This window comes from Condylura cristata, unplaced genomic scaffold (genome assembly GCF_000260355.1).
Source record: "Condylura cristata isolate star-nosed mole 26May11 unplaced genomic scaffold, ConCri1.0 scaffold00009, whole genome shotgun sequence".
Lineage (NCBI taxonomy): Eukaryota > Metazoa > Chordata > Mammalia > Eulipotyphla > Talpidae > Condylura > Condylura cristata.
Genome location: NW_004567110.1, coordinates 16907858 through 16929636, shown reverse-complemented (window position 1 = coordinate 16929636; position 21779 = coordinate 16907858). Strand labels below are relative to the sequence as shown.

Below are 21779 nucleotides of genomic sequence, written 5' to 3'. Positions count from 1 at the left end.
CCCACAGGCTGAGGCAAGAACTACTGCAATGGGTCTTCCCTGGTGGCACATGGGTTATACTCTCAGTAGTGACTGCAGCAGGAGTTTGATTCCTGCCCAGGGAGCTGGCCCACAGGATGCAGCAGACCTCTCCTGTCTCACCTGCTGCTCCCCTCAGTGTATTTCTATCAATCTGCCTCTTCTGCTCCCCACTCTGTCTCTGGTGAATCCTTTTATCCCTCCACCTCTGGCCTACACCCCAATTCTTGTGTAAATAAATCTTTTAGAAAGAACTCCTACAATGCCATCAAGAGATTGTCATTCTATGTTAGATTTATCAATAGTTCTAGAAAAGGCCTGTAGTATGTCATGTTCACTTTTTGGCTATTTTTAATATCTTCTATTTTTCATTCTTGCTAAACAAGCTTATATACTTGCTTATCAACCTAAAGTCATCATTGTGCCATCATTTATTATCTGAATAGAATAGAGGCAGATATTGTATTAGTAGGACTAACATAATTTTGTTAGGTAAAATCACACCACTGAGCCTTATACATCAGCTTTGTCAACTCTATTTAATCTTTTCCATTCCACTATATAGCAATATCCTTCACACTAGCACCAACAATTTCAAAATGCCAGTTATAATAGGTTTACTATAAACAACCACCACTATAAATAATGGGGTTAAAAGTAAATACGAGAAGGAGGATTTGAAGTATATCACTGAAAACTACAAGGCTTAAATTTGCCCAATCCAGTCCCTTATTTAATTGTAAGATACAAAACTAACATGGGGATGGGAGTAGAGGGTGGTTAATATTGAACATTCACATACCTTCCTCATTCTCCATATATAGAAACACATGGCTGTCCCTTAAGCATCATGTGAAGCATGTTATGTGCTGAGGTATTTAAGCAGGTTAAATATACTTAGCTTCCTCAAATGCTCCATTTGTATTAATTTATAGTACTGAGATGTAAAATCTGCAAAAATCTCAATTTCTACTTTTAATTACTTCCTTCCAAATTAAAACTTAAAAGGCTTTCTTTGCATTTTCAGTAAAAAGAGTCTGTTATTAAAAACAATAGGACACTGGACTAGTTCACGTTAAAGTATCATGTAGACCGATTTATACAGTGGGAATAGTTAACATTAAGGCTTATAATTTAATTCTTACTGATTAGAATGTGTAAAAATAAATGGAAAAATAGGCCCTCCCTGGTGGCGCAGGGGGTTAAAGCACAGCACTAAGAAGCTGAAGCCACTTCCGCATGAGTTCCATCCCCGCCTGACCCAGAGGAGATCCACATGGCGTGGCAGACCTCTCCTGACCCGCCCGCTGCTCCCCTCAGCAGTGTACCTCATCTATCTGCCTGTTCTGCTTCCTACTCTGTCTGTGGTGAATCCTCTCACCCTCCGCATCTCTGGCCTGTACCCGTTCTGTGTAAATAAATAAATCTTCAAAAAAAAAGAAAGAAATGGAAAACATTTATTTTTTTTCTATAGAAGACGGACTCATACTTTGAGAATGACATCTTCAAAGCAAAAGGATCTGAGTTTCCTATTATCACCTAAATATAGGGAATTAACCAATAATGGTTTTAACTTCATATGTATGTGTTGATGGTTCCTAAAAAGCTTGTGATAGATAATCAAATGAATTATTCAAACAGAGAAATCAACTATCAAAGTAATTTTAAAAGAGCTAATATTAAATATTCAAAGTAGATGAGAACTAGGCTTTATCTTTATTAGATGAGAAACTTCTTGAAAGTAAGTGATAATACAGAATATATATTTTGCACCATCCTGATTCTAAGCAAAGTAAATAATCAAGCCCAAAGAGGAAGAATGGTGTAGCAATTTTATATCCATTTTCTGAACATGATTCAAATTACCTGCTGATGTAATCAAGAGCAACTTCCTTCACTTTCTCTGAGCCTCTGTTCTTATCTGTATAATGAGGGAATTAGAATAAATTATTTTTAAACTACCCCCTGCCTCTGAGGTCCTGTAATGGCTCTGGTTGATGGTTTAGGCACTTTGCTTTTACCTGAGAAAAACTTTATCTAATTTCCCTGAAAAACTATGAAATAGTAAAGGGTGTTACCACAACTAAATATCACTGATATCTAGCATTTATTCAGTTATTCATTTTTTCCAATATTCATTTCTTCATTCATTCATTCATTCATTGAATAATATTTTGTTATATATTATACAAATATTATATCAGTTTCACCTTTCCAGATAGACAGCTATAGGTAGACAGGCGCACAAATAAGTAATAGATTTATATAGATTTGACTTAAAAGTTGGGGGATCAACACTGTATAATCTGACCTAAGTCACAAGTCCTACTGAGTATAATTTTTATTATAAGTAGCAGTTTTTATCATTATAATATATAATCCTAGGTGACGTTTTCTTTGGCTTTTCCAGATAATAAAAGTATCAAGCATTTGAAATCAAAATTTAATCCAAAAATAAGACTGGCTAGTTTTCTCTTTAATAAATGTTTCTTCCATATTTGTTTATTATCACCAACCTAGGATTACTGTGTTTTTAATTACACACTTCATGTAGCTTTTATTTAAAAAAAAATAAAGAATAGAAGAGCAACTTGTTTCTTTTGATCAAAAGTCCCCCACAAAGAATTTAAAAAATTAAGCCAGTGATAGCAAAATAAAAGGAAGGTCAAACTTAGGGCCTATAGCAAACTAGATCACTTCCATATGAACAACATACAAAGTTCAGTTTTTAACGAACATATGTGTTTGCTCATTGTTTTAGGGAAAAAAAAAAAAAACTTGAATCCTGTCTACTCCATATATACAGATCAAAATCAGATCACTTAAGTGAACTATAAAATGCAACAGAAGATTGTTTAACCAATTCACAAAAAGAATTGCTGAAGGAGCTCGTGTATTTCCTATTACTTCAAATTCCAAAGTAATACTGCAACAATAGCTAGCTTTTTTTATAAACTGCTTTAAACTTCATAAGCCCAATGTCAGATCGTGTTCTTTGCTAACCGTGTCTATTTAATTTGTTCTCTCTGAATTGATTGTTCCTGAATCTTTAAAGGTATTTTTGGACACCTTAAATCTTGTTGAGATTTAAATGTCATCACCTTCAAACAACTCCCATCAAATAAATCTCTTATTAATTCACATCAAATTAATCCAAAATGATCACTTTTCTTAACATATGCTTCAGAGCACAAGGTCCATGAACAGTCATGTGGACACTAGACCTAACTCAAGCCTATCTGATATAAAATACACATTATTTAGATATCCTATTTCAAAGAGGTTTGGTGCTGACCCAAACACATTTTATTAAACTTTTATTTCATCATGTTATATTCTCTGTATTTCAAATATCTAATTTCAAATGTAACATTCTAGGTAAAATGAGACAGGCTGGAAAACAGTAATGTCATATATATGCACTGTAGAGAAAGAATTTCATGAATCATTTCATTATTCTAGGAAAATTGCTAAACATTTTTTTTAGTAATTAAAGACATTTGCTAGAATTCCAAATGAAGCTGTAGAATAAATCTGAAGAATAAAGAAAACGAAGTATGTGCCTGTTTCACTAAATGGGTAACTAAAACAAAGCAAGTAAACATTGTGGATTATCAAAAGAAAAGGGGAATAGATTATTTTTATTTCGTAACAGGTGAGAAGCAAATGTATTAAAAACCCTGATTTGAATATGATCACAATTTCACTAAGCAAATTAAGAAAGTCACCAAGCATGTCTCACACATAACTTGTTTTCCTCTTAAACATCAACAACAAACAACAAAAAAAATTAAATAATCTACAGTGACAACTGTTGACTGAAACAGGTCCATTTGAATGCAAGTGTCCTAAAGTCAGGCTCAATTTCATCCCTGACTTCTTTGTTAGACTTAGAATAGTTCAACTGGCTCATGCCAAATGCAGCATTTCACTTCAAAAAGAGGAGTCCAAGGAAACTTACAAATGTATCTATTTATCTTGATGGCTATGATGCGAATTGACATTTTATTTGTATGTAAATGAGATTTTCACTGGTAAAGAAAATAATGATTGCCATGCTTTGTAGGAATGCCTTTCACTTTCTTGCCAGCATATGCTCCAATATATCTCTGTCTTTTAAAGGTAGATTAATTTTAAAATAGATGTTGCTTTGTCTATTTTCCAACCTGATTTTCAATAGAAAAGAAAATCTCAATTATTAACTCAATACAGCAATATAACTCGCTAACAGTTGTCTCAATTCTCACATAAGACATCTGTGTCAATCACTGAAAATCCATTTAGTATGTTAATGCACATATAAAGTACAATGAATCTAACAAATGCCTACTGTGAAGATTCAATAAAAATGCTTATTGTCTTCACTACATTGAAGTTTAGTTTAGGAACCAAGGCTTTTACTAAAATCTTCATGTTTAAGAGTGTTAAAAATACATGACTAAGGGCCCACCCTGGGGTTGCAACAGGTAAGGACGCAGCACTGCAAGCAGCAGTTGCTTCAGGGCCAGTTCGATTCCCAGCCTCAGAGGTGACCCACATGGCGTGGCAGACCTCTCCTGACCCACCAGTTGCTCCCCTCAGCTTTGTACTTCGTCAATCTACTGTTCCACTCCCCACTCTGTCTCAGGTGAATTCTCTCACCCCCCTGCATATCTGGCCTGTACCCCAGTTCTGTATGAATAAATAAATAAATGTTTAAAAAAAAGAAATCCTAGTTTAAAAAAAAATGACAAAAACAAATGTTATGAGGGCACACTTGAACTTATGAATATATAAATACACAAAAACAATGTATGTGTACATTGCCAATACACATAGCTAATCTTTAAAACTTAGCATGTGCTAAGTGATATACAACATAGAATATGTACACATGTTACATAATCAGAGACAGTAAGTTTGTGCATCTTATGTTCTTAAAAAAACTGGCAAATTAGTCACAAACCACTGTCTCATCCCTGTGATTTAGTAGGTAGCAGCTTAAAAGATCTCCCTTATGAGGCTTTCCCTGGGTGCACACAGGTTAAAGCACCGCATTATGAAGCTCTCCAAAGCCACTGCAGCACGAGTTCAAACCCCCACCAGGAAGGTGGCCCACATGGTGAGGCAGACCTCTCCTGACTCGCCATTGCTCCCCTCTGTGGTGTACTTTGTCCATCTGCCTGCTCTGCTCCCCACTCTGTCTATGGTGACTCCTCTTATCCACTGCACTTCTGGCCTGTACTCTCCAGTTCTATAAGCATAAATAAATAAATCTTTAAAAGAAAAAAAAAAAAAAAGATTTCCCCTATCTGCCACCAGCAGCCCGATGAGTGAACGATGAGTGTTTCCAACAGGAAAGGCACACATGTCATACGGAGTCAGCAAAGCCAGAATGAAAAGGAACTGGAAATAAGTTCAAAGTTACACTATATTCCAAGAAGGGATCTTTGTCCTGTATGTATTTTTTTAATTCTTTGAAATTAATAAACAGTCCGAATGGAGATGAAATCTGGTCTAGAAATCATCCTAGTTAGTACTGATGGTTTAATGCAACCAATCTCTTTAGGCCAGTAACAAGGTTAGAAATCTTCAGCTATAAGAACTTTTTTCAAAAACTATTATTTCAGAACATTCTGCCTAGCTAAGCTGAGTCTTAGGCCTTTACACAGCAACTATTTAAAGCACCGATGATAAGAAATTCACGAAAATGTCTCCATTTTCCATATGATACTAACTTGAAAAAAAAAATGGTAAAAGAGGTTCCATAGGCAACTTAAATTTGGTGGAAACTGTATGTACCCTCGTCAGAGGCCTACAACGTTAGCAATTGCAGTCCAAAAAATCCCAGCAGCCATGAAAAGGGGAGTGAGTTCAGTGTGTACTGGCTTCCAACTTCATTTGGTTTTATGTCACACAAGACACTTACCAGCAAAACAAGTTCAGCTGAGCACAGTGCTCTAGGAGAAGCTGCTGTCCAGGGTAATTTTCAAACAAGAAAACCAGGATGTGAAAGCATATGTAAATTTTTAAAACAAACCAGTATTAAGGGAGCAAGAAAAGTGCCTGGATCTGCAGAAGATCATTTTAAAGATCTGTTTTTGTCTTTCAGTATAGTTATCAACATTAAAAGAAAGTCAGGATCCATTATCATGAAAGATTTGAAATCAGAATTGTGAAGAGGATTACAACCATGATACAACACTGCGTAACAAAACAGGAAATAAATATATGTGATCTCTGCTGTCCAAATTGTAAGTGCATAGATAGATAACTTAAACATGTTATCTCTGAGCTAAATAATTTATACAGAGCTCACTGCATAAAGAAGCCCTAATTTCCTCAGTTAGTATTTCAATGCTGTTTATGACATTTATCAATTTAAAATACTACTACCTCCATAATAAATGTTTCGTCTCTTATAATAATTTTAAATTTTATCTGATGGGCCCTCCCGGTGGTGCAACGGGTTACAGTGCAGCAATGTGAAGCTCGCATTAGCCTTTTCAGCGTGAGTTGGATTCTGGGCCAGGGAGGTGACCCACATGGTGTGGCAGACCTCTCCTGACCCCACCCCCACCCTGCTGCACCCCTCAGCAGTGTACTTTGTCAGTCAGCCTGTTCTGTTCCTCACTCTGTGTCTGGTGAATCCTCTCACTACCCCTGCACTTCTGGCCTGTATGCCAGCTCTGTATGCATAAATAAATAAATCTTTTAAATAAATAATATATGATTAAATTAAGTCAGGGACTGAAAGGCAGCAAGTTTAGTGAAGGGTAGGCAAAAAGGCTAGAGAGACCCAGGACTGCATTGGTAGTAACAATCAGTAGTTCTCAATTGCCTGAGATCCTGTCCAGTCCCCACACTCTCTTGATAAATCCCATTCCTCCCAGCTCTAGTCAGTTTGCCTCTAGATCAATCTGTGCCCATAACACAGGACGGAATACTGAACAGAAAGACAGATGGCAAACACATGTCTAGGGCAAACTGAGACTAGGACTGTGTTGATAGCATAGCTTACCATCAGTCTGGTGAGTGCTTTTTTGTGTGTGTTTGCTTAAGATTTATATACTTATACACAGAGAACTGGGGTGTGGCCAGAGGTGTGGGGGCAGGGAAGAGGGGTGATGAGAGTATTCACGAGGCAGAGCGGGAGCAGAACAGGTAGATCGACTAAGTACACTGCTGAGGGGAGCAGCACACAGCTCAGGAGAGAGGTCTGCTGCGCCATGTGGGTCAGCTCCCTGGCAGGGGATCGAACTCCTGCTGCAGTGGCTGCAGAGAGCCTCATAGTGCTGCCCATTAAACCGCTGTGCCACCAGGGAGGGCCCCAATTCTCAGTGTTTTTTGGAGCTGCAGAGAAATTCTCTATACAGAGTGGCTCCCTATCGTACCCTTACAAATCCCAGGCTCTAGCTTTACGGGCTTTTGGATTTGTTTTAATTGACTGCGTTCCTCCTACCCCAGAAGATTAAAATGAGAGGTCAAAAATAAATAAATACAACAAAAATAGGCTTCATCGATGCTGAAGTATCTCTCAAACAGGGAATTGAAAACACAGAGCCAGACACCAGTGGTGAGGTCCCTGTAAAGTTCAAGTATCAGGGGATGCCCACAATTCCAGGCTATCCCTGGGGCTCTGGCTCTGATTTACACACTCACCTAAAGAGAACCAATAGTGATTTGATACATATGAGTAGGGCTGTGGAAACAGGACAGAAATGAGTTCATTCATTGAATATTTTTGGATAGGTAAGCTAGTGAATCTTTACTTTCAAGTTCAATATAAATTTTAGACTAAGCACACACAGAGACATACACACATCTCTAGGAAAGATTTTCACCACCTGCACCCCAATTAGTACTTCCTTTTCTCTGTCAATCTTGTTGCGGACACCTGTCATAACAGAGCATGTGGGGAGAAAAAATACACATATACAGGTAAATCCAGATTCAGGTGTTTTACAGATCTTTCTGTCAAAATCTACTTGAATGTTGAATGGAATCAAAAGTAAAAACTAGATTTTTTTTTAGGCTCATTTCTTGAATGTTGATGTGTATTATGATCTGAATTTTAGTTAAGAACAAAACTTTAGTATGTTCTTTTTATTGGATTAAACACTGTGCCACAAGCACATCTCAATTGATATGTATTTTTATTAACAAATTATTGGAGAAAAGAGTACGACTGCCCATAGTTTATAGAAGAAGCAACAGAAATTTAGAAAAGTTCAACCACTTGCTGAGGTCACAGGTATAGGAAATGAGAGCTGGGTCTGAAGAGGTATAAATCTTATTAGATCCCTGGTTTTCAGGGTCACTTTTCACTAAACTTTAGCATTCTGATGAACAACAGCTCAACAGTGTACTTTTAGATAAAGAAATGTTAGCACTTGAAAATACTTATAAAAAGATAAGACACATTTTGCAAAGACTATCAGCCAAAGGATTCATTGATCTACAGTAGTCTCAAGAGAATGTACAATCTCCCCAACATTTTCCTGGAACACCAAGCTAGCCTAACTTTTTGACTTACCTCCTTACACTTAGCACATAACTAAGATATCACATTATTCAAGTCTCAAAACAGATGCACTTGTACCAAGCCCTCTACAATTCTTCCAAACTAAAGTGAGTCTTTTCCACTATTATCTGTAGTAATTTATGCATGCTTGCTTTTAAGGAAGCCACTACACATTTCAATGATGTGTTTATGTTTTTGGGCTATCCCACTAAAGTGTGAAGTCCTTCAGACAAGAAAATATCACTATTAATATAATTAATGCTAACATATATTCATTCACATATGTGACTATATTAATCAAAATAGTGACACAGAATATTGTTTAAAATCTACATGTCATTAACAATTCTCATGATTTACCAAATGTAACACATCTGAGGCTAGAATCCATTTCCATCACTAACAACAGCACATTATGATAATGCTTATCAGAGGGAAATGGAGTAGTATATTGGGACAAAGAATATGTTTTTAAAGGTTGAGTGATACTCATATAGCTGAGGCAAGCCTACCACAGAAAGGCACTCACAAAACTTCCTATTGAAGTTTTGTGAACAGATGGATATTAACACATTTAGACATTTCTGTATATTGCTTATCTCTTCAAGGAAGACCTCATTCTCTTAACATTAAATAGATTTATGAGAATAAAAGTTAAAATAATACTAACAATATATCATCTACATAATTAGTAGCAAACCAATCAAGATGTATAGGGACTCAAAGCATGAATTTTATCTTTATTTAGATAGAAAAAATAACCAGAAATTATAGCTCTAGAGTCACTGCCATACAGCAGTAAATGCAGAAATAGAAGTAATAACTATTAAATTTCCTTTTAAAACTATGAATCACTACCACACTGGTTTGATCTGGGTTCTATATATGACTAGATAGCTTTAAATATTTAAAATATTTTTGTACTGAAATACAGAGAGGAAATTTCATTATAAGTAAACATGCTCTCCATATTAATAATTCTATAATAATGTTAATAAAAATCAGCAAAATTAATTTTTGTAAATTCCTATATTTGCATGATTTTCTATATATGAATAGCATCTATTTGATACATTTATTAAAATATGATAGTTTCTATAGCATTGCATTTATATTTACAAATGTCATTCATAAATTTGCTACTATACATTCTCTACCATTCCAAAATTTAAAATATTCTGTACTAGTATCATCATATGTAGAAATACAAATGTGTTTTTTAAAGAAAAAGACTGGGATATAAGAAAATATAGGAAAGCACTGAATAGCTGGATCAGATGCCTAATAACTTAAAAGCATAAACCAGAAGCTCAATTTTTTTTTAAGATTTATTTATTTATGCATACAGAACTGGGGGGACAGGCCAGAGGTGCAGGGGCGGTGAGAGGCTTCACCAGAGACAGAGTGGGGAGCAGAACAAGCCGACTGACGAAGTACACTGCTGAGGGGAGCAGCAGGAGAGACAGAAGAGGTCTGCCATGCCATGTGGGTCATCTACAAGGCAGGGGATCAAACTCGCACTGAAGTGGCTGGGGCTAGCTTGCAGTGCTGTACTTTAACCCATTACACCACCAGGGAGGGCCCAGAAGTTCAATTTTTAAATGCAGGCATACAAGTGCATGCACGCATGCTACACACTCTCTCTCTCACCAGAATGCTCACAGCATCATTATTTTAATTACCCAACTGGAAACAACCCAATCCACATCACCAGTGGAATAAATAAAAACTTGAGGAATGCGACCCTGCACAGAATCCGTGGTCATCCACCAGAGTATTATAGTGCAATAAAAACAAAGACAGACCCAAAAATGGCTGCCTTGCACACCCTGTGATGCTGAGCATGAGCTATCACATTCAAAACAAAACACACGTTTAATGGACGTGCCTGCTAGTCTTTAACGCATATAAAGTTAAAAAACAAGCAAAACCAGTCTAAGTGTGAACAGTCAGAAGAATGAGTTACTAAGTTCCGGAGAAAGGAAAGAAGCAGCGAACAGGAGGGAACAGAGAGGTACTGGCAAAGCTTTATTTCTTGACATGAGAAAGTTACACACGTGGACTGAGTTAGCAATACCTCCATAAACTACAAACTTTGTGCATTTTTCAGTTACAAAGTTAGGATGTATGTGACCTTTCGGTGAAACAGTAGTTTCTCTGCACCATGGAGGCATAATATATTGACGCTGTATTTTGATGGGCAAAGCTAGTAATCAATGGATTGGAAGTGGCTACTCAGACCCCTCTGGCAGAAAAGGCTGGCTGTGACCAAATAAGCAACAGTGTTGGACAGTAGAAGAAAAAAGACAAAAGGAGACAGAAGAAAGGGATCCGAAATGGCATAAAGCTTAAAAGAGATCAGATTTAAAAATAAGAGCAACGAGCAACGAATTCCCTGTGAAGGAAGAAGATGAGAGACAGGGTAGGGGGGAGAGGAGCGCTCTGTCGTTGGCTCTGTGGGGAATAGTAGTGGTAAAAGTCCCCAGGGCAGTCGTGACATTTATCACTAAAACACACCAAATCAATTAGACCCCATACAAGCTAAGTAAAGGCTGAAGAGAAGGACTATTTTTGAGTACTATTAGGTGCTGGTCGTTTGCTTTTTGGTTCACTTACTATTCTCATTCAGTATTCTGTGAAAGCAACAAAGACTGTCGGCACCGTTTTACAAATGAAAAAACTGGAATAAAAAAGGGATTAAAGTAACCTCCTTACCTTAGAATGGATGGAATAGATGCAAGAAGTCCATAAAACAATACTGCAGCTTTTTCAGAAAACGCACACACCTAAGTTCTGAGCGCTTTCTAAGGTAAGAGTGGCAGTCTACCAAGTAGTTGCTCCAAATCTCTATGCCTTTCACGCAAATTGAATAATGATGGGAGTTCCTCATTTTGCATTTTTTAAAGAAAAGTTAATAGGTAAAAATTTATCAGTTTTAAACTTTCCAGTGGTTAATATTTTCTTAAGACTTTGGCTTCTATTACCATGTGGCTTCTTTAAAAAAAAAAAATGCGGCACACAAATGCGAATAGAGAATTTTAAATTATTTCTTAAGACGATTTCATGTGGCCTTTAGTGTTTGCTTTGTAGATTCAAGCAGACACACAATCACATTTTCTCTTACAGAATTTTCTACAGGTTTGTCTATTGTGTTCATATTTCATGGAGTTCCTCAAAGAAAACCATGAAGTCCGAGAGTCCGAGAGGACTGTCATCCATCCATGCTTGGCAAGCACTCGTTTAAGCAGAGTTAAGAAAGTGGTGCCTGGCCTGGCATCAACGGACCCGTCTGTGTTCCAGGCACGCACGCATTGCGGCTCTAAACATTTTACTATTGACTAGGCATGGATGAGAAAAAGGGTTAGTGAAGAAGTGAACCAGGCCATGCTTAGAAAACATTAGCACTCTACAGTATTATTTAAAATGAACTGCTGCCATTATTCTTTTCAACTTTTTATGATATGACATTATATCATAACAGTTTTACCTGATGATTTCAAAACCAGATTTACAGCAGAGTTCACTTAAACAATATTGATAGTTGGTCAGACAACTATCATCCTTATATCTGCAAATGATGTTTTAGTCAACAGGACAGTGTTATTCAGAAAGCAAAATACGATTACCAAGAAGAGGTCACAAAAAAAGGAATATATCACAAAAGTAACATGCCTGCTTTTAATCTTGTTATCATGAAGAATGTCCTCTTGTAAGTAGAACTAATTATTTTTAAAATGTGGCATTACAGAAATTTCTAAGATAATTGTGGCCTATTATGTGTTTACCAGATTTCTAGGGAGAACAAAAGTAGGCTGTATGATCCAAAATATTCTACTCTAGTTATTGAAATAGAAATGGAATCGTCCTTCATAAAGTGTCAGCAATATGTTCAAATGAGCAAAAAGGCGATCTCTGAAAGGCAATATCCACAGTCCAATGTATGAATGCTGAAGGAAACACACAGGATACTTTGGTCAGGTTAAAGGATTGTACTACACAGGAACATTTCCTGATTGCCAAGAATTCTCCTTGAAAGAACTGTTTTAAACCTTAGACTCTTTAATCTTAGAATAAAATGTCCTCTAGTTATCCTCCTGTGCATCCTTCACTTTACTCTCATGAAAAAGTTGCAAATGATTACCCAAATAGGCTATCAGATTTACTTTTTTTTTTGCCAGAAACTAAAGTCAACTGTGACTGCTGACATCAGCATACTCATTTAGCTTTAAATTCTGCTTTTGCAGAAATATTAGAAACCTGTCCATAGATTATGATCACTGGTATTTATAATGAAAAATACATTAACAACACATTTATTCATTGGGAATATATTTTCTGAGGGCATTGAGACAAGCTAAGAATAGAGCTGTAGATAAAAGTAGACATGAAACCTTCCCTTGGTGAGAATAGAGTCCAATCAAAGAAAAAAAGACTGGGCAGAGTATCTAATCCAAATTTGGTATAACAAGAAAGGGTTTTGGGAAGGGAAAAAAAAAAAAGATTAGAAAATGAAATAGAGTAGAAGCTGTCCAGGTGAGAAAAGAATGACTAATTCAGGCAGGTGAAGTAGCAAGTAGGAAAGATTATTCTTTTTCAAGAAAGAATGTGGCTTCTTAACAGAACTAAAAGGTTCACCAATGTTGGTACTTGGTTATAGTTTTCAATTATTCTATGAAACAAAGGATTAAAACATAGTCTATGAACAAGTTCTGTTTATTACGTAAAAATATCACACCGTTCACTTATCATTTATTCACAAAACTAGTTAAATTCTATTTTACTACTAGGCTATGGAAAATACTTTTAAGTAATTATGCTATAGAAAAAAACTGTGCAGCTAAAAATAATTCATTATTAAAAATATCTGAGTTAGATGTAATTTTCATTGTTTGATAAAATAGTGCCAGTAGCCCTATAGTTTCTTATTATAAGTAATTAAATATAACCCTGGAGATAAAAAAATATATTATTAAATTGTGTTCATTTATATATTAACATATTAATACATTTGTGCATTTATTAAATGTGTTTTTGTAAATTGATCTCTTTCCAAAAGCTTGATATTCTAGCTATAAAACATAGATGAGACATTTCATTCTCAATAAAATTACTGTTTACTATGTCACAAAGCCATAGTATTAAAGGTCTTACAAAGTCACTCTTGACCATCAGATTAGAAAATAAAATAAAAAAGTAATAGCGAATATCATATACTCCTTTTATGAGTCTTAGGACTTCACACTAAAATTTTCAGTTAGATTATTCATATAGCATCTATAGAGTAACCTAATTGCTAAAAAACAATGTAATGTATACCAAAGGAGAACCTTTAAGAGAAAAATATTATTATCCAAGATATTAATTCCCTTTGTCAAAGAAATTAGGAGTCCAGTAAACATCTCAGTAAGAATGCAGAATGAGACAGGGTTTTGCACAAAACCAGCAGAGCAAACAAATTCCCTTGAAGGCAACTAGTCAGTCTATGTCTACTACTTTTTATGACAATTGGTATTATTTCCACTATTTCATTCACTCATACAAAAACAGATGATGCGATCAATAGCAGTGGAAACATCTAAGGAAAAGAAGAGTGGAGATGATCTTGAAAGAAATAAGAGTTGCACAGCTTTAGGGAAGAGAAAGTGATATTGAGAAAAACAGGAATAAGAGAAACAAAAGATTGCTTCCCAATATAAATACATGCCAAGGGACAACAAAAACTCTGGACTACTGAATTAGCTGGTTCATGCAGCAGGTACAGATGCAAAGGTTAATAAGCCAGAATCTGAATCTTAGTTCAAAAATCTGGAGCACTTATAGCAAACAGGAACCCACATGAAGTTTATGAGTAGAGATGGTGTGAAAAAGAGAGAAAGAAAGAAAGAAATGACAAGATATAATGTATTTCAAAAAAATTAATAGGCTTCAATGCTGATCATGATAGTAATGATAATTATTTAGGCATCTGTGTGTCCTCACATCTTTCAATAATAGATCGAATTAATTATGACTGTTACTATTTTATCTGTAGATTTCTAGATGTGCATGAGTAGGCTTCTCCTCAAGTCGTTCTCATTCATATTCTCATGGCCAGTTACAGTAAAGATCTCCGCTCTCACCCAAGATACAACAGCCTATGAAACCTTTCATGAGGCAAAATGGTGTGAAGCAAGGAATCAACTATCATAAGAGTTGATATGCAACATGACTATTTCCAAACCCAAAATATAACTTACAAAGTCATATCAAGTGCACATGAAACCTAAAATCACACCACCTTATGGTAAAAGCAGGGAGGAAAGGATAATCGCATGTCCCACAGAAAGTGGTTTCCTGGGGAACAGCATGTCAGCGCCACACAGGCTGCTGGGAGTACATTCTAGAAGGTGTTGCCTCTAGAACAGCTGCTGCAAAACAAATACTGAACATTTTTTTTTTTTTTTTGCTTTCCAACTTTTGTAAGAAATGCAAAAATCCTCCCTGATAATTTTTGGGTTAGCATAGGCTGTGTAAAGCAAAGTGGTGGAACTTTCAAAAGGCAGGGGATACCTGTTATCTATAAATGAGTAGGTGCAATTTAGTCGATTTTTGTTGAGTGAATTTATTGAAGCTATTGAAATGTAATAAAGAAGTTTAATGAAAAGACACCGGTCTGTCTGTTTCTGAACTGCCTGCCCATACTTGATGTTTTATCTTACCACTGTTTATCCTAAATCTATTTGAACACGTAAGTTCTTACACCAACAGCATTTTATGAAGTTTTCCAGAGTAACATAAAAGCAAGCCTTCCTAGAGATCTTCCTAGTTGCATAGGGCGCTCACTCATAACTTAATGGAAAATACAATGACGATCCAATTAGCACATTCTGATCCAAGTAAGTCAGTAGTTAAAAATAATGGCCGGGGAGACCTTCACTTCACACATTTCTTTATTTCAAGGCAGATATATCAAAAATGGGATGCCTCAGATTTAAGTACTGAGGTTTCCTCTTACATTCCACTTTATAGCACTACTTTCTAGTAAATACTCACATCTCTTGATTGCTCTCTATTCAGATGAAATTTGTTTTTAAAGTGGGAGCACATCAAAGCTAGATCACTTTTAAGCAGAGGTTAGAATCCTCTTTGCGACCATTCAAAACAATCTTTCCAAGCTTCTGTGGTTGGAGAAGCTAAAGGTGTGAGCACAAGTAATAAAATAAGCTGACTTGAGAATCTGTATTAAGGCCACGAAAGCACCTTTAGGTATAAGCCAAGGCTACAGATTCAGCCAAAAACTTTTGAGACTGTTCTCAAGTTTCAGGCAAAAGGCTTCACAAAGAGCTGTGTGCAAAGATCTCCTTGTACTTCCCAAAGCAACTTTGGTAAAACTGCCTCTTTTTCAAGACTGAACAGCATAAATCAAGTGAGAGATGGACACGCGCGCACACACACACACACACACACACACTCTCTCTCTCTCTCTCTCACTCAAGACTATGGAAATATATAAATTAAAATAAAAAATGTTCCTAGTCAGGTTTTCATCCACTTCTTTTGGTATATTTGTATTGTTTTAATTCCTATAGTAATTAATATAGCTCATCTATTTTACAATGTAATTTTTGAAGAGAATGATAAGAGGATACAGATTAAAACTGTAAAACAAACACACTGGAATAGACTGTAAAATGCAGTGTGCTCTGCATGATCCCCTGCTAGATTATATGACCAAAGCACACAAAACACAGGGCGGGTGCCCATATATATTGAAGGGAGAATGACGTAAGTCCTGTGATTTAAAAAAAAAAAAAACAAAAAAAAACAGATAGCCAAAGATCCTTAGGTAAGTAAAAGAAAAAGAAAATCTGATCATATTTTTCTTGTATTCACTTTTAAAAGCCACTGATTTTCTTTTTGGCTTTAAATCTATGTTTTTCTTGACATATTTTAATTTTCTCTTAAACATAAAACAGAATATCTATAGTGGTCATGAAAGATCTTTTGCCTCTCCACTTCCTAAAGTAAGAAAGGGACTCAAAAGTTGTCTCTTTTAACAAACCCTAAGCCGTAACTTCTCACAAGAGCCAGCCAATGCTCAGTAGCAATAACACACATATTTTCAATCGTATCAGAATTTAGTACAGTCATATAAGAATTCCTAAGACAACAGTCTGTTACCAAAGGACATGTAGAGCATTGGAAAGACTGAAAAATATGATTAAATTATAAGTATATTTGCCTCTCATTTAATTATCAATGTTCCAAATGCTTTCAAAGAAAAAAAAAAGTCATTTTGTAGACATCCTCTAAGAGAAACTGGTAATTTTATATACCTCACCCTCCTAATAGACAGACAGCTATATATTTTAACTGATTAAAGAGTTCCCTTGCCACACTAATAAAACAATAATCTCTGAATTTGAAAAAGTTGTCTTTTAACATGGCAGAGAATACACTTTTTTTCCCTAAACCTCTGAAGTTGAAATAAGATCCTTTTCCAGTTCCCCAACTTCTCCCCATCCCTGCCTTTAAAATCTTTACAACACCAAAACAATAAGCTTCTGATTCTATACCTTTAAGGGATATGATCAATCCTACACTAAGTTTAATTCAAAATTAAATTAATCTATCAGTTTGTTAGAGTTCACAGCAGCAAGAAAAGCAAAGTGCCAATGTGAGTATGTATGAAACATCTAGTCTCTGGGGAAAGTCTTGGAAGTGAATGGTCAATAACAAACATATAATTAACGCAACGTCCACAATCTGTTTCCAAAGGGCCGAAGATAACACAACTGTGTTTCATTTACTTGACTTCTAAGGAAGGTGCCCATTAATTTAGAAGGGTTTAAAGTCTATGTTCACATTGGGAGTATCTCTCGTGGAGAGGTAAACTGGTGTACTGAAACCATCCTCGGATACCTAAAGTTGCAGGGCAACAATCTTATTTATATTCATGCTCCTTTATATAGGATGGGACACTCTGAGGTGTAGAATCTGACAATGATCTGATAATCTCCAGCAATTTAATTGATTAAATTCAATATTGCTCCCTATAAGGTGGGACGTGGGGGAGGGATACAGCAGGGGAAAATCTGGATTCATTTGCAGCAAGTTTTCTGTATAACTTAAAATATTTTTGAAGAAATATGGTAAAGTGATTATCCTTCTGGAACTAGATACACTGACACTGTCACATTAACTCACAGCTTGTTAAATACTGTGCAATCTTTCTATAACATTCTTTGTTATGAGACTAGAATCAGCATATGGGAATTGCTCTTTTCCTGCTAAACTGAAGTCATTACTAACTACTCATCTGTGACATGTACTCTTTTCTTGTAACCAGGGATTTTAGCTTCACAAAATTTAGAAGCTGCCACATTGTTTCTTGGCAGCACTTTAAAATCTGACATCATTTAAATTTTAGAAAACTCTGTTTTAGCAAATATACTAGTAGGTGCCAGTTTAAAGATTTCTCAAAAGGGGCAGCAGGGTCTCTGCAGAGACCAACCACAGTCCATTCTTTCAAGCTATACCTTCACATGACTTTCATTAGAGGCACATGGAAGTACAATGAGTTCAACAAATGCATTTCAAGATGGGTTATCAAATTACCAGTATAGAGAAATGGCTCCCAGTTACTAAAAGATCTGAACTGAAATAGAACTGTGATGTGGAGAAGAAAAGCCCCATTTTTCAGTTTCTTTCCAAAGTTTAAGGAATAATAGTATTTTTAAGTATCCATATACTTAGTACCAAATACTAACATACATGCACAGTTATTATAAATGTAAACACAAATACAAACACAGCTACTCACTCTACTGTTCCATTTCATTGCAGAACAAAAAAAAAATAGAGAAATTTGTGTAAATGATCAAGAAGTTGTCAGCAAACTGATATCATTTAGACACTCTGAAAGTCTCACTTTCAACATTTTTAAATGACTTCTAGAACGTTCTTCATTGTTTGAAAACCTATATAAAGGAGAAATTCTAGTCAATCTCATCAATAAACTCTGAAAGCTTCTGTTTATAGAATTTGTGAATTTTTATTTCAAATATAATTCAGTTGCAGCCTTTGTCAACAAAAATTTAGGAACAGTGTTCTCAGCAGACAACTCCTTTCTATAAACAAAACCCAATTAATTCCATTGGCTTTCTGTAATCTTCCCTAGAAACTACATACAATCTTGTGTCACTGTTAAGAAAATGATTTTAGCTTCCAACTTGGTAAAGAGTTTTACTAACTTTAATTATTTTTCATTATTTAATAGATAGATATTAATAGATATATAATATCTATTTAATAGATATACATGATGTTTTTACCTCAAATGATATAAATGATATAAATGTGTTATATCTTAAAGAGGACAGAGGGACACAAAAACACACACATACTGCAGCTGGAAATTTTGCAAACTGATGCCTCAGAATCGTTGTGCCAGAATATAACCTACTGTGTCTATGAAATGACATGACTATTATTCTCCTGCAGAAATACTGAGTGACCTGAGTTTTAACAAATCATTTTTATGCACAAGTGCTTATGATCATGTGGCACAAGTCCCATTTATGATAAAAAGGATAATTCTGAAGTGTCCAGAGAGTATCACAAATTATGTTAGATACTATTCCTCAGGAAGGCGTCTGAGCTACTCTGAGCAAGTTGCTACAACATCGAAAAATAAGACCACAATTAATACCTAAAGGGAATTTTGTAAGACTTATTTTAGAAAAGAGGAAGAAATTTCATGAAATTAAAACAAAAATGGAAATTATTAAAGGAGATCGCTGGCTTTCAAAAAGTCATATATTTTTATAAGCCATATATTCAAATTAAGTACTAATACAAATTCCATTTAAAATAAAAATGATGGCATAGTTCTTAATGACCAAACAATAAGGTGCAGATGGATAATGTGAAAAATAACCCCAAAACATTTCTTTTAAGAACATTTACAATTACAGCTTTTACAAGAATACCAAAGCTTATACAACAGAAATTTAAACGTAAGAACAGATGAAATAAGACACAGACCCTTCCAAGGCGGTGAGGCCAGCTAGTCTTTTGGAATATTATGATATCACTCTTCCCTACAATAGCTGACAGCTAGAATTCTACCCTGTATATATCTTTAACATAACTGTTTAAGTTAAAAGATAAAATGGGGCTCAAAAAACACCCTTTCAAACAGTCTAATGAGCACTTCCATAGTTAGTGATGTATGAAAATTAAAAAGATTGGAAACAGAACAATGATTATAATGATTATGATAATAAATATACACAGCCCTGTGGACTCCACCAAACCTGTTTTACATATATTATTTAAATTGGTTCATCCCCTCCCCTTACAAACCTGTTCCCAGGTTGTATTACTTACAGCTTACATATGGAAAGACTGTAAACTAGAAGTCAGAGACTTACTCTACTTCTGATTTTACTGCAACAAAGCCACACCACACATGGGGGGGGGGGGAGGAAGCGACAACCACAGGTCTTCCAAACACAGCTGGACAGAAGCCCACTCCAGACATTCCCAAGTCCCAGAAGGCACGGATGGCTGGAAGTGCTTTATTTTCACTTGTACAGTATATCTGAGGAGAATAATCTTGGAAGGTCCAAATACTCAAGGAGTAGGGAAAAAGCAAAACAAAAAAGGTTAAAAAACTTTGTGCTGGGAATATCTAACCTTAAGTCCAAAGCAAGCCCAACCTCCGGAAACGGCTGACCCCATTACAAATGTCTAATGGACTGAATTATACAAATGTCTAATGGACTGAAGTCTGTATCATTTGTGTATTAGAAACACCTTTCTGATTTTGGCACCTTTGTTTTCATAGGGCAATTATTTAGTTAAGAAGTTTGAGGACAGAATAAGACTTACAATTAATCTAGTATTATAAGTTATCAACAATTCTCATTTTCTTTTCAACATATTACTCTGAAAGATTTGTGGTATTAAAATATATATACATGCATATTTAAGGGTCAACACGTATCAATAGGAAATTTTCAGTTTTAATCTGAAATTCATATATTCGGTTGAAATCAATGTATGATATCAACTCAACAAAAGCTTGCCTTACCTAAACAATACTAAGTTAAGCTATTATCAGTTACAAAGAAGGTTCTAAATGTGTTCTTTTGGGAACAAGGAGATTTAAAGTTAACAAAGGCATCGACATATAACCCTATTCTCTACACGTTAAAATGGCCTCTTAACATTCACATACAGACGCACACACACGAACACACACAATTTAATAAATATTCAAATACATAAACATTTTCTTTATGTCAGACATACTGGAATCTTCAAAGCAAAATGTGAACAGTTAGATAGAAATTATATAAATCAATAATTTGAACAGTTAGATATAAATTATATAAATCAATAAAGTTCAATTCTTGCTCAGTATCTCTTGTAGTAACAAAGTTAAGGGCAATTCTACTAAACATACTGACATTTTGTTCTATGGCCTTAAAAAAATGGGCTTCCAGAACAGGAAATTAACGTAAAGTGTGAAACGTAGACCCTTAAAGTATCAATCCTAAAATGTGCTTGATCACATATAGAGGCATAAAACTTGATGAGGATCCATGGGAGTAACTGTCTCAAAATTCATATTTTCAGAAAACTATAAAGGCTTCAATTCCGAGAATACCAAAAATAAAACAGAAGCCTCAGCCTCCCCTAAAAGACTTCATGTGCTTATAAAGATTACTACATTATAACATAACTAGTGTTTTAGTACATATGACTTTTTCCTGTTTATTTTATCCTTAGCTTTCTGGTTAAAAGGCACGAGGCGCCATCCTGCCATCTATTCAAAAATGCCTGTGTCAGTAAGTACACTGCAGAAAAACAGAAATTCTAGTTTAAGCAGCTTCAGGGAATATCTGTAGGAGAAAAATACGTGACTGACTGAAAGACTAATATTATATGGGGAATTAATGACAAACTAGAACTTCGCTTATCTCAATGGGCAAATGCCTCTACATTCTGCACAAGGACCACAGGTGAATGAATAAGTAAGTTTTAAAAGAGACAAGTGTAGAAAAACCCTAACTGGGGATCCCAGCAGGCAATGAAATAAAAGCGTCCAATCAAAGAGGGGTCGCAGAAGAAGAGGCAGCAAGAGAAAAGCAAGATCGCGGACAGGAGAAACCGAGTTGGGAAGTGGGGAGAGGCAAGGCCGGAGATGCGGGCGGGGAGAAGGGCGTGGGCCAGCCCAGCTCGGGCGGGCGGCGCGAGGCCGCGGCGGGCG

The 21779-nt window shown here is 35.7% G+C and overlaps 1 protein-coding gene across 1 annotated transcript in view; it reads right to left on the bottom strand.

Annotated features, from left to right (window-relative positions):
- TRPS1 (trichorhinophalangeal syndrome I) overlaps positions 1-21779 on the bottom strand; it is a 238541-nt gene that overhangs the window by 196831 nt on the left and 19931 nt on the right. The window lies entirely within an intron of this gene.